Raw genomic sequence first — 12,115 nt, 5'->3', positions numbered from 1 at the left:
CATATCAGCTGGTGTGTCCTGCCTGGTTGGTGGTCCAGTGTTTGAGATATCTGTGGGAGGGGGTCCACATTAACTGAGACAGATGGCTCTACTATGGGGTCTTCCTCCTCCTCAGTGTCTTCCAGCTTTTTCCAAATTCAACCACAGGGGTCAGCAGCTTCTGTCCATTTGTTGGGTGCAAATATCTGCATCTGAATCTTTCAGCTTCTGGTTGGGTCTTCTGGAGTGCGGTCATGCTAGGTCCCTTTTAGTGAGCACTACAGAACCTTCAGTAATAGTATCAGGCTTTTGGGCCTCCCTTTGAGCTGGATCCCACTTTGGGCCTATCACTGGAACTTCTTTTCCTCTCAGGTTCCTCTCCATTTCCATCATTGAAGTTCTTTTAGAGAGGAACAATTATGGGTCAGATTTTTGACTGTGGGATGGCAACCCCCTCCCTCACTTGATGCCCTGTCTTCCTGCTGGAAGTGGGCTCTATAAGTTCCCTTTCCCTACTTTTGTTGCACTACAAAAATGATAACACTACAGAAAATCACAACCAATCAAAATACAGAGTTTTGAATCTCAGTTCCAGTGGATCCAGCTAGAAAACAACTCTCAAACCTATAGTCTCAGAGAGCATTGCACTCTATGGGTAGAAAGACTGTAAGATTCAGAGAACCAAGGAATTTACTATGAGTTTGTGTCTTCTACTAATACCAGAATCTTCATCCATAAAGTCTCACCTACATGACTGTCTAAGCACTAGCTGAACGAAGACAATACTAATAAACATGCCAAAGTGCAGACCACAAAGCCTAATTCTGCACAAAGAACTACAGACAACTAAGGAATGCTGAGAGTGGGAGAAATATCCATGTCCAGGGAAGAGCATATTTGTTGGTTACCCCACACCAAATGTCCAGCCCTGAAAACATAAGTACAAGTTACATTATATAGACTGATTGTGTTATATTTAAGAATATGTGTTTATATACATACATACATACATACATACATACATACATACATACATACATATAACAACAATTAATGAAAAGAGAGGTCATGAATTTGAAAGAGAGCAAGGAGGGGTATATGGGAGGATTTAGAAGGAGGAAATGGAAGGAGGAGATGCTATGTATTATAATCTTAAATAATAAGATAAAATAAATAAGAGTAGACAAGTTAAAAGAAACTCCTTAAATTGTACAATGAAATAGTAATTTTTGTTAATTATGTCACACATTATTTCAAAGTGTAGGATTGTGTCAATCATTAGAATGGAAACATTTAAATGTCACACTTATTGGTATATGACATTTATGCTTTTTACTTCACTTGACTATTTTGTATGCATATTTGCATATTTGCATATTTGCCTATAAACATGTGTGCACTGTTGTACAAGCCTGCATGGCCAGGGATCAGAGTTCAACCTTGAATGTTGTCTCTCACTCCACTATTCACATTGGTTTTGAGGTGAGGTTACTCACTGGTCTAGAACTTGTTCGTGAGGCTCAGATGACTGGCCAGTGAGCTACAGGGATGCACTGGATTCTAACTCCTCTGTGCTGAGATAATGAACATGGAGCACCATAGCCTGGTGTTTTGTTTATGGTGATGCTAGAAACTTAGACTCTCACGTTTTTACTGCAAGTAGTTCACCAACAAGACTTTGCCTTCAGCCACAAGTCTCTCCTTAGTTAGATTTCTTCTTTCTATTTTTATTTTTGGTCTTTGTATAATATGCAAATTAAATTTTAAAGATAAGAAATTAAGTAGCCCACTGTGCATGGATTCTTATTTTTAGATTGTTCTGATCAATTGTCTATTTCTCAGTTCTTAGTCTAGATTTATACTTTCATGAATATTTAAGCTTCATAATAGTTTATAAGACTAGAAAGTATGGACTAGACTATTTTACTTTCATTTCAAAATTATTTGGGCTAGTAAGTTCCCATTGCAATTCAATATACATTTCTATACCTTTTTGTTGTTTGTTTCAGTAGGTTGGGCACTGGCATTTTGGTGGCTGGTTCACAATCACAATGGAATGCATTGTCTTTAGTAGTGTTCCATTTTCCAATTCATGAACAAAGAATGCCTTTATATTTATTAAGACATTTTATTTCAAGAATGGACCATCTATAGATCTATATATCTCTATAGATCCATACCCATATCCGGGGATCCATTCCATAATCAGCCCCCAAACGCTGACACCATTGCACACTCTAGCAAGATGTTGCTAAAAGGACCCTGATATAGCTGTCTCTTGTGAGGCTATGCTGGGGCCTAGCAAACATATAAGTGGAGGCTCACAGTCAGCTATTGGATGGATCACAGGGCCCCCAATGGAGGAGCTGGAGAAAGTACCCAAGGAGCTAAAGGGATCTGCAACTCTATAGATGGAACAACAATATGAACTAACCAATACCCCCCAGAGCTCATGTCTCTGGCTGCATATGTAGAAGATGCACATAGTCAGCCATCAGTGGAAAGAAAAGCCCATTGGTCTTGCAAACTTTATATGCCTCAGTACAGGGGAACAGGGCCAAGAAGTGGGAGTGGGGGAGGGAGGGGAGTGGGGAAGGAGGGTTTGGGGGACTTATGGGGTAGCATTGGAAATGTAAATGAAGAAAATACCTAATTAATAATAATTAAAAAAAACAACTAAAAACTTTTTTAAAGAAGACATTTTTTTTTTTATGTAAAAACATGAGGTAGGTTTTTTTTTGTTTTTTTGGTTTTTTTTTTTTTTCTTTTTTGGTTTTTTGAGACAGGGTTTCTCTGTATAGCCCTGGCTGTCCTGGAACTCACTTTGTAGACCAGGCTGGCCTGAACTCGGAAATCCACCTGCCTCTGCCTCCCGAGTGCTGGGATTAAAGACATGCATCATCACGCCCAGCTCCATGAGGTAGTATTAATGGCGGAACTCTGGGTCAAAATGTATCTTACGCAGGAGACAGTGGTTTTGACCACAAGGCTTGGAAGCTAGGGGGTTTTATAGAAAAGGGGCTGGGGTTGGGGGAGGAATTGGCGCAGTTTCACATGATTGGTTCATTAAACATCAGCAGAGAGGAATTGGCCTGGTTTCACATGATTGGTCCGTTTAAACATCAGCAGCCTGTTAACATTTAACCTAGGTCAGAAGGGCGGGAGATAGGGAGGCGCTGGGACAGTTCAGCATGTCATTCTCTTTATCTTTATGGCTAAGCAGCCACAGGAATGTCTTAACGACGGGCCTGCCCAGGCATGTCCTGGCCTGTTCTGCTATGTTCTCAGCCCCAGGTTTCAAAGCTCACAAACAACTCTTTGGGCTATTTGACATAAATTACATGAATCACAGGTCTCAAGTTTTATTTCCTTTCATTCCCCTCTTCTTCTACTAAGTAATTCTAATCTTAGAATTTGAGAAGTCTATATCTCTATGTGGAGAATAGAAATCAACAGAATAAGGAGGAATAGTAAATAAAACTAGGCAGGGACCCTTCTAATGAGGCTTGAGGGTCTGGGCATGATGTAGGTATACATGGATCAGATGTACGTGGATCAGATCTCTGGCTGGAACTGGTGAGATGTCTTTTGTGGTAACTGGTTCATTCGCTGTAGCCAATTGTGACCAGCCTTCTTTCTGCACCACCTACAAGCCTTTTAACTTAGCAAACAGATTATTATTACAACAACATGTAGGTTTAAACACATCATTTAAGACAGTTATGGGCATGGGGAAGGAGCACCAAGTCTGCACCAGTCTCTTTTAGAATTCTATTTATCTTTTCTACCTGTTCTGAGCTTTGGAGCTTGTATGCACAATGTAACTTCTAATCAATCCCCAATATCTTGGCCAGTCCCTGATTGACCTGGGCAACAAAGGCAGGTCCATTATTGGACCTGATTACCTTGGGTATCCCAAACCTCAGGAAGATATCTTCTAGGATCTTCTTGGCTATCACATTGGCCGTCTCAGTCCTTCAACCTCGAGGCTACTGCCATCCATGTACCAGCTCGAACTCTCAGGCCAAGACTGATTTGTTCCTTCAGATCATTTCGAGTACCAGTTTCTTCTGCCAGAACGTCAGCCCAGTGATGAGTAGGTGAAGTCTTGGGCAATTGGGTAGCGAGGTTGAGGACAGCAGGTCGAGCAAAGGTGACTCGTTCAGTCAGCAAAAAGTTCTAATAATGTGTCACAGGAGCGTTGGTTGTCATCCATCAGTCAAGGGGCTTTCAGATAATGCTTTCAAGAGTATGGGGTGCCACTACAGTTATTTGCTGTCCCAGAGTGAGCTTATTAGAATCCTTGACAAGCAGAGCTATGGCAGCAATAGCTTTCAGGCACAAAACCACCCGCTGGCAACAGGGTCTAACTTCTTTGATAGGTAAGCCACTGGCCTTTTTCAAAGTCCCAAAGTCTGAGTAAGGACTCCTTTGGCGACCTCTGATCTCTCTTCCACATAAAGAGTGAAAGGCTTGGTTAGGTCAGGCAAAGACTGGTCATCAGTTGAGCCTTTTTAATTTCTTCAAAGGCTTTCTGGTGATCTGGGGTCCACACAAACACTTCCCCTTCCTTGGTTAGGGCATACAATGGGGCAGCTAAGGTTGCCAACCCAGGTATCCAGAGCCTGCAGAAACCAGTGGTGCCCAAGAGTTCTCTTACTTGCCTTAGTGTAGTTGGGGTGGGGATCTGAGTTACAGTCTTTTTTTCTGGCTTTCTTTAGCCACTACTTCCCGTCTTGAAGGGTGTATCCCAAATAAGTAACTTCAGTCTGACACAGCTGAGCCTTTTTAGCCGAGGCTCTGTCTTTTGTTGCCCAGATTTCCTGTCTAGATCTTGTCTTTTTCTTTCTCTCCTATCACTGCGGCCAAGATTCTAGTCAAATTTCTCTCTTGTCTACAATCCCTCTTGTCTTCTCTTTTTTCTGCCTCTCACCTCTCTCTCTCTCTCTCTCTCTCTCTCTCTCTCTCTCTCTCTCTCTCTCTCTCTCTCTCTCTCTCTCTCTCTCTCTCTCCTCTCTCTCTCCTCTCTCTCTTCTCTCTCATTCGGGGTATCTCTCTCATCTCCGCATCTATCTCTCCTGAGTCTGCTGAAGCTTTGCTCTTCCTTACAGTCTAAGCTCACCATTTTTAGACCTCTAAACACATTTGTCAGAGCCTGATGATTAGACTTGTAGGTGCTCCTTACCTGGGACAGAAGTTTTAAGTGGGCGGATGTCTCCCTCGCTGGTTAGCAGCTTAGGGTGGGGCTGCCCTAGAAGAGAAAACACGTGGGGCAGGGAAAGGGGCGCAGCTCTCACAGCTGGCTGCACGTGGCCACTGATATCTCAAGGTGAAAGCACTTTTTCTGTTAACAAGAGACAGGATGCAGGGGAAAGGGGATGAGAAGCAGTCAGGGAACCTGCGGCCAGCCACTCCCACAGTGTCCTCCTTTTCTTCTCTTCCATTGGTCCAGCAGAGGCAGGGACTGGGGTCAGGGGTGGGGGAGGTCGGCTCATGGCATGGGCTCCTGGGAGCGGGAGGAACCAGCGGGTCCCCCAGGAGGGGGGGACCAGACACTCAGGGAGAGGGTGGGGAAGGCAGTGGAGGCAGCAACTCTTGTGTGAGAGGCACAGCCGACCTCTGCCACCGCTGTGCCTACAGAACCCAGAAGTGAACAGCAGGTGACCGGAAGGTTTGTGCTCTATTTCACACCGAGCCCTAGTCACTGCCGCCAAAGCCGGGAGTCCCCAGTCCGGCCTTGGGGCTGTGTCCCGGAGCCCTCAGGCGCACTGGTGGGAGCAGGCCCATCTGCTGGAAAACAGCACCGAGTTGTTTTTCTTAACTATCACTGACAAATTCTGTCCTAACGTCAGTCCAAGTCCACAGTCGGCACCACACACACAGTCTGTCCCATGATGAAAACCACAAACACAAACAAGACAGCAACAGAGAAGAAAGAAAGGAAAAAAAAAAACAGTATCTAAGCACACTCATTCCTCACTCTGCCAGATGACAGTCAGACCTTTCTGACTGTCCCTCACCCTTGGAACGTCTTCCAGGGGTCACAGCTTGTGGGGCCTCTGGACGACTCCCTCCCATGGCTACTGGGTCCTTATGGCCCACAGTGGCAGCTGCCAGAATACAGAATACAAGGTGGGACTTGAACCCACAATCTTGGAACTGTAAATCCAAGGCACGAGGTGGGACTTGAACCCGCGATCTCAGAACCGTAAAACCAAGGCTCAAGGTGGGACTTGAACCCACAATCACAGAACTGTAAAACCATGGCACGAGGTGGGACTTGAACCCATGATCTCAGAACTGTTAAACCAAGGCACGAATTCACAAACCAAGACACAAATTCACAATCTCAGAACTGAAAAACCAAGACACAAATTCAGCGGTGCTACACTTAGACAACAGACAACATGTAAGATGCACACAAACAAATGTACCTCCAAGGGGTCTTTCGGGGTTCCTGGGTGTCACACAGATCTCACTGGGGCCTCCAAATGAAAGAACCTAATGGGGAAACCCCCACTCAACTCCTGATTTGGCATGCTCCCAAGAATCACGAACAGAACAGAACGCTTTGTTGTAAAAACATGAGGTAGTTTTAATGGTGGAGCTCCGGGTCGAAACATATCTCATGCAGGAGACAGTGGTTTCGACCCTTTAATGGCAGAGCTCTGGGTTGAAATGTATCTCACGCAGGAGACAGTGGTTTCGGACAAAAAAAGACATTTTATTTCAGTATTTTTATGGTTTTTTTTTTTATGGATGCTTGACTATGTTTATGGTTGAATATTTGATTAACTTTGGCAGTTTGATCTTCTTTGGTTTTGGTTTTGCCACACCCACTCCAACTCCAGTGAAGTCTGTGTGATAAGTCCAAAAGCTTGGCCGCAGTCCTGAGGCAAAAAGTTTTATGGAAACTTGTCTCCTGAAGAGTCTTTGGCGTCCCATAACACAGATGTGTTTCATATTTGCCCTTGAAATAGTGTGGAGGGTCTTGCAGGCTTTCTTTCAGTATTTTACTGGATAAGAGCTAGAAATCTCAGGGCTAGTCAACAAAGTAAACTTAGAATAACAGCAAAGTCACTCCCATTTGCAGGAATTTACAATGGTCTAGGAAGAAGGAGGGTTGTGGTTTAAGGAGGAATTAGAGTATTGCATTATTCATGAAAAGGTTAGCAAGAGTGGGAACCCCCCTGTTGGTGGGTTATACAATAGATTAGAATTGTAAGTAGGGTGCAAAATCCTCACATGGCTCCTAAAATAAATGACTTTAGATAGGGCTGCTTTTTATCTCAGTTATAATCACTGCCTGGTTCCTGTCAGTCTTTTATGTATGCATTTCTATGTTTTGTGTCATTATACACTGGATGATCTCAATGTACCTTGGCTGATGTGTCACCTACCTTCTTTATTTTCTTCTGTAATATAAGTCTGATGCTCACTTTGAGAAATTACATTCAGATCCAGCACTCCTTTGTGTCCGTGTCTGTTTGTCATTTTCACTGACTTCTTGTCCACCTGAGTACTGGGACCCTGATTTCTCTGGTGGGTTGAGGGACCAACTGAGTCCAGTCTGTGCCAGGTGGTGCATCGAACTGGGACCTTGGCCAGGTAAGACTTTTTCTCTTTTTCTTCTTTTCTTCTCAGGCAAGGATAGGATCTCTTCAAGGGTCTGCAGACCTGCTGGTAAAGGATAACCAATTTAAGGAAGGTGAATAAGTGTTACCACGGAGCAGTCTGAGTCAAAAGAGAAACAGTTGTTTCTGTCAGTCTTTAAGCACAGACCAATCCGTAAGACAGGTTCCCTACAGGATTACATTAAAGCATGTTTAGACGCCTCACCAGCTGTAGTGCAAGAAAAGGACTAGCTGTAGCAATAAAGGGACAGAAATTCAGCGCTGTTAAGAACACCTGTGCAAATGAAAAGCATTCTCAGGGGAATGAAGCTACATGTTTGGGTTGTGGAATATGTGGACACCTGAGGAAGGATTGTAAAAAATCCCTTGGGAAAGAAAAGCAGCTTTCCTCCAGGTCTCTGCCCACGCTATGGTAAAGAGAAGCATTGGAGGAATGAATGTAAATCAAAGTTCCATGAAGATGGGACTCCACTTACTAAAGAAGCAGGTGAAATGAGTATGACAGAAAACTAGATAAGGGGCAGCCTCTTAGCCCCGTTCAGGAACTGTGGGCCTCATTATAGGATGCAGCTCCAGTTATAAGAAAAACTTTGAGTTGTGGATTCTGATACATTAGGTGACATTAAAGTTATGGCTTAAGCGTTAAAAGAGACAGTACATCTTCATAAAGGTCAAAGATTAGCTCAATTCTTACTATTGCCTTATTTATAACTCCCCAATCCTACATTGTGCCAAAAATTTGTAGATAAAGCTTTACTAGAAGTTCACAAATCACATCCTCAAGCATATGTAATTCACTTTGTGGGTGGTGTTTTTGTTGGGTGCAGAAAGTGGCAGAGTGGGCAAAGCATGTTTTGCAGATGGCTATGGGATGTTTGACTAAGTGTGGGCTGATGGTGGCTTCAGAAAAGATTTCATCATGGTAGACCTTTGGGCTATTTGGGGCATTTGGGGTATAGGGAGTGTATCTCTTCTCTGAGTTATCCTTGGATTGGATGAATTGGAAGGTTTGTATGGTTGCCAGAAACTGGTAGGGAATTATTGGTTTAAATCCTCGTTTGACAGGCTGCCTCATATAAGCAGGTATAGTATAGGAAAGAAAAGGAAAGGAGGGGAGGGGAGGGGAGGGGAAGGGAGGGGAGGGGAGGGGAGGGGAGGGGAGAGGAGAGGAGAGGAGAGGAGAGGAGGGGAGGGGAGGGGAGAGGAGAGGAGAGGAGAGAGGAGAGGAGAGGGGAGATGAGGGGAGGGGAGGGGAAAGGGAAATATCCATCTCTCAATTCAGTTTCAGTTTGCACAGTGGAGGCTGATTAAAGGCTGATGCTTGCTTTGAAAAATTGCATTCAGATCCAGCACTCCCTTGTGTCTGTGTCTGTTTGTCATTTTCGCTAACTTCTTGTCCACCTGAGTATTGGGACCCTGATTTCTCTGGCGGATTGAGGGACCAACTGAGTCCAGTCTGTGCCAGGTGGTACATCAAACAGGGACCTTGGCCAGGTAAAAAATTTTCTCTTCTTCTTCTTCTTCTTCTTCTTCTTCTTCTTCTTCTTCTTCTTCTTCTTCTTCTTCTTCTTCTTCTTCTTCTTCTTCTTCTTCTTCTTCTTCTTCTTCTTCTTCTTCTCCTTCTCCTTCTCCTTCTCCTTCTCCTTCTCCTTCTCCTTCTCCTTCTCCTTCTCCTTCTCCTTCTCCTTCTCCTTCTCCTTCTCCTTCTCCTTCTCCCCTTCTCCTTCTCCTTCTCCTTCTCCCCTTCTCCTTCTCCTTCTCCTCCTCCTCCTCCTCCTCCTCCTCCTCCTCCTTCTTCTTCTTCTTCTTCTTCTTCTTCTTCTTCTTCTTCTTCTTCTTCTTCTTCTTCTTTTTCTTCTTTTCTTCTCAGGCAAGGATAGGATCTCTTCAAGGGTCTGCAGACTTGCTGGTAAAGGATAACCAGTTTAAGGAAGGCGAGTAAGTGTTACCACGGGACAGTCTGAGTCAAAAGGGAAATGTTTGTTTCTGTCAGTCTTTAAGCCCATGCTGATCAGACTGATCCATAAGACAGGTTCCCTACAGGATTACATTAAAGCATGTTTAGACGCCTCACCAGCTGTAGTGCAAGAAAAGGACTAGCTGTAGCAATGAATGGACAGAAACTCAGCGCTGATGTCAAGAACTCCTATGAGGTGCTCGCTTTGGCAGGATATATACTAAAATTGGAACGATACAGAGAAGATTAGCATGGCCCCTGCACAAGGATGACACACAAATTTGTGAAGTGTTCCATATTTTTCTGAAGTGGATGCTCATAGTCATCTATAAGATGGAACACAGGGCCACCAATGGAGAAGCTAGAGAAAGCACCCAAGGAGCTGAAGGGGTCTGCAACCCTATAGATGGAAGAACAATATGAACCAACCAGTACCCCCAGAGTGTCTCTAGCTGCATATGTAGCAGAAGATGGCCTAGTCGGCCATCATTGGGAAGAGAGGCCCCTTGGTATTGCAAACTTTATATGCCCCAGTACAGAAGAATGCCAGGGCCAAGAAGTGGGAGTGGGTGGGTAGGGTAGCGAGGTTGGGGGAGGGTATAGGGAACTTTTGGGATAGCATTTGAAATGTATATAAAGAAAATATCTAATAAAAATATACAGCTAAAAAAAGAAAAGGGCTGGCACACAATTTAAAAACAAATTCTCCTATGAGAATGAAAAGCGTTCTCAGGGGAATGAAGCTACATGTTTGGGTTGTGGAAAACTGGGACACCTGTGGAAGGATTGTAAAAATCCCTCAGGAAACAAAAAGGGCCTTCCTCCAGGTTTCTGTCCATGCTATGGTAAAGAGAAGCATTGGAGGAATGAATGTAAATCAAAATTCCATGAAGATGGGACTCCACTTACTAAAGAAGCAGGTGAAATGAGTAAGACAGAAAACTAGATAAGGGGCAGCCTCTTAGCCCCTTTCAGGAATTGTGGGCCTCATTATAGGATGCAGCTCCAGTTATAAGAAAAACTTTATGAGTTGTGAATTCTGATACATTAGGTGACATTAAAGTTATGGCTTAAGCGTTAAAAGAGACAGTACATCTTCATAAAGGTCAAAGAATAGCTCAATTCTTACTATTGCCTTATTTACAACTCCCCAATCCTACATTGTGCCAAAAATTTGTAGATAAAGCTTTACTAGAAGTTCGCAAATCACATCCTCAAGCATATGTAATTCACTTTGTGGGTGGTGTTTTTGTTGGGTGCAGAAAGTGGCAGAGTGGGCAAAGCATGTTTTGCAGATGGCTATGGGATGTTGACTAAGTGTGGGCTGATGGTGGCTTCAGAAAAGATTTCATCATGGTAGACCTTTGGGCTATTTGGGGCATTTGGGGTATAGGGAGTGTATCTCTTCTCTGAGTTATTCTTGGATTGGATGAATTGGAAGCTTTCCTTGGTTGCCACAAGCTGTTAGGGAATTTTTGGTTTAAATCCTGTTTTTACAAGCTGCCTCATATTAGCAGGTATAGGAAAGGAAAGGAAAGGAAAGGAAAGGAAAGGAAAGGAAAGGAAAGGAAAGGAAAGGAAAGGAAAGGAAAGGAAAGGAAAGGAAAGGAAAGGAAAGGAAAGGAAAGGAAAGGAAAGGAAAGGAAAGGGGAAAGGAAAGGGGAAAGGAAAGGGGAAAGGAAAGGGGAAAGGAAAGGGGAAAGGAAAGGGGAAAGGAAAGGGGAAAGGAAAGGGGAAAGGAAAGGGGAAAGGAAAATATCCATCTCTTGATTCAGTCTCAGTTTGCACAGCGGAGGCTGATTAAAGTCCGATGCTTGCTTTGAGAAATTACATTCAGATTCAGCACTCCCTTGTATCTGTGTCTGTTTGTCATTTTCGCCAACTCCTTGTCCACCTGAGTACTGGGACCCTGATTTCTCTAGCGGGTTGAGAGACCTACTGTGTCCAGTCTGTGGCATGTTTTGTTTCTTTTTTGTTTTTGTTTTATTTCTTTTGTTTTGTTTTGCTTTGTTTTGTTTTGTTTGAAATAGGGTCTCATTGGGAAGCCTGGCTGTCTTGGAACTCACAATATAGAGTGTCCTTGAACTGACTGAGAATCACCTGCCTCTGTCTCTGCTTGCTGGATAAATGTATAGGCTACTGGGAATAGTTTGTTAGTACTTTAAGTGGAATAATTTAAGCTTTTTTGAGTACTTAATGTGAATAAACAGAAAGAATTTATTTAGAGGGTCTTAAATTGTGCCATTTCTAAAATTTTGCTTAAAAGTATTTTGTATATTTTTAAAGATTTCTAAAACACCTAGCTGGCTAGCTTACAGCCAGTATCATGGGGAAACCTAGTACTATTGAATGGACATAGTAATAAACGGCCTTCAAAGCTCTTATCTGTTTTTGTTTGTTTGAGACAGGGTGTACCTATGTAGCTCTTGAAGTACTGGAGCTCTCTATGTAGATCAGGCTGGCTAGAACTCACAGAGATCTTTCTGCCTCTAGAGCACAGGGATCAAAGGCATGCACCAGCATGCCTGGTCAAGTTCTTATGATT

General features: G+C 43.5%; 1 non-coding gene across 1 annotated transcript; it reads left to right on the top strand.

Annotated features, from left to right (window-relative positions):
• The first annotated feature begins 9,766 nt into the window (after positions 1 to 9,766).
• Positions 9,767 to 9,873, top strand: LOC115030020 (U6 spliceosomal RNA). The gene has a single exon (XR_003835613.1). It is a non-coding gene; the product is annotated as a U6 spliceosomal RNA (small nuclear RNA).
• Positions 9,874 to 12,115: the final 2,242 nt, after the last annotated feature.

The sequence above is a fragment of the Mus caroli genome, unplaced genomic scaffold, assembly GCF_978045245.1.
Source record: "Mus caroli unplaced genomic scaffold, Mus_caroli_1 scaffold_20, whole genome shotgun sequence".
NCBI lineage: Eukaryota > Metazoa > Chordata > Mammalia > Rodentia > Muridae > Mus > Mus caroli.
The sequence above is the reverse complement of the archived record's forward strand: the minus strand, read 5'-3'. Positions and strand labels throughout refer to the sequence as shown.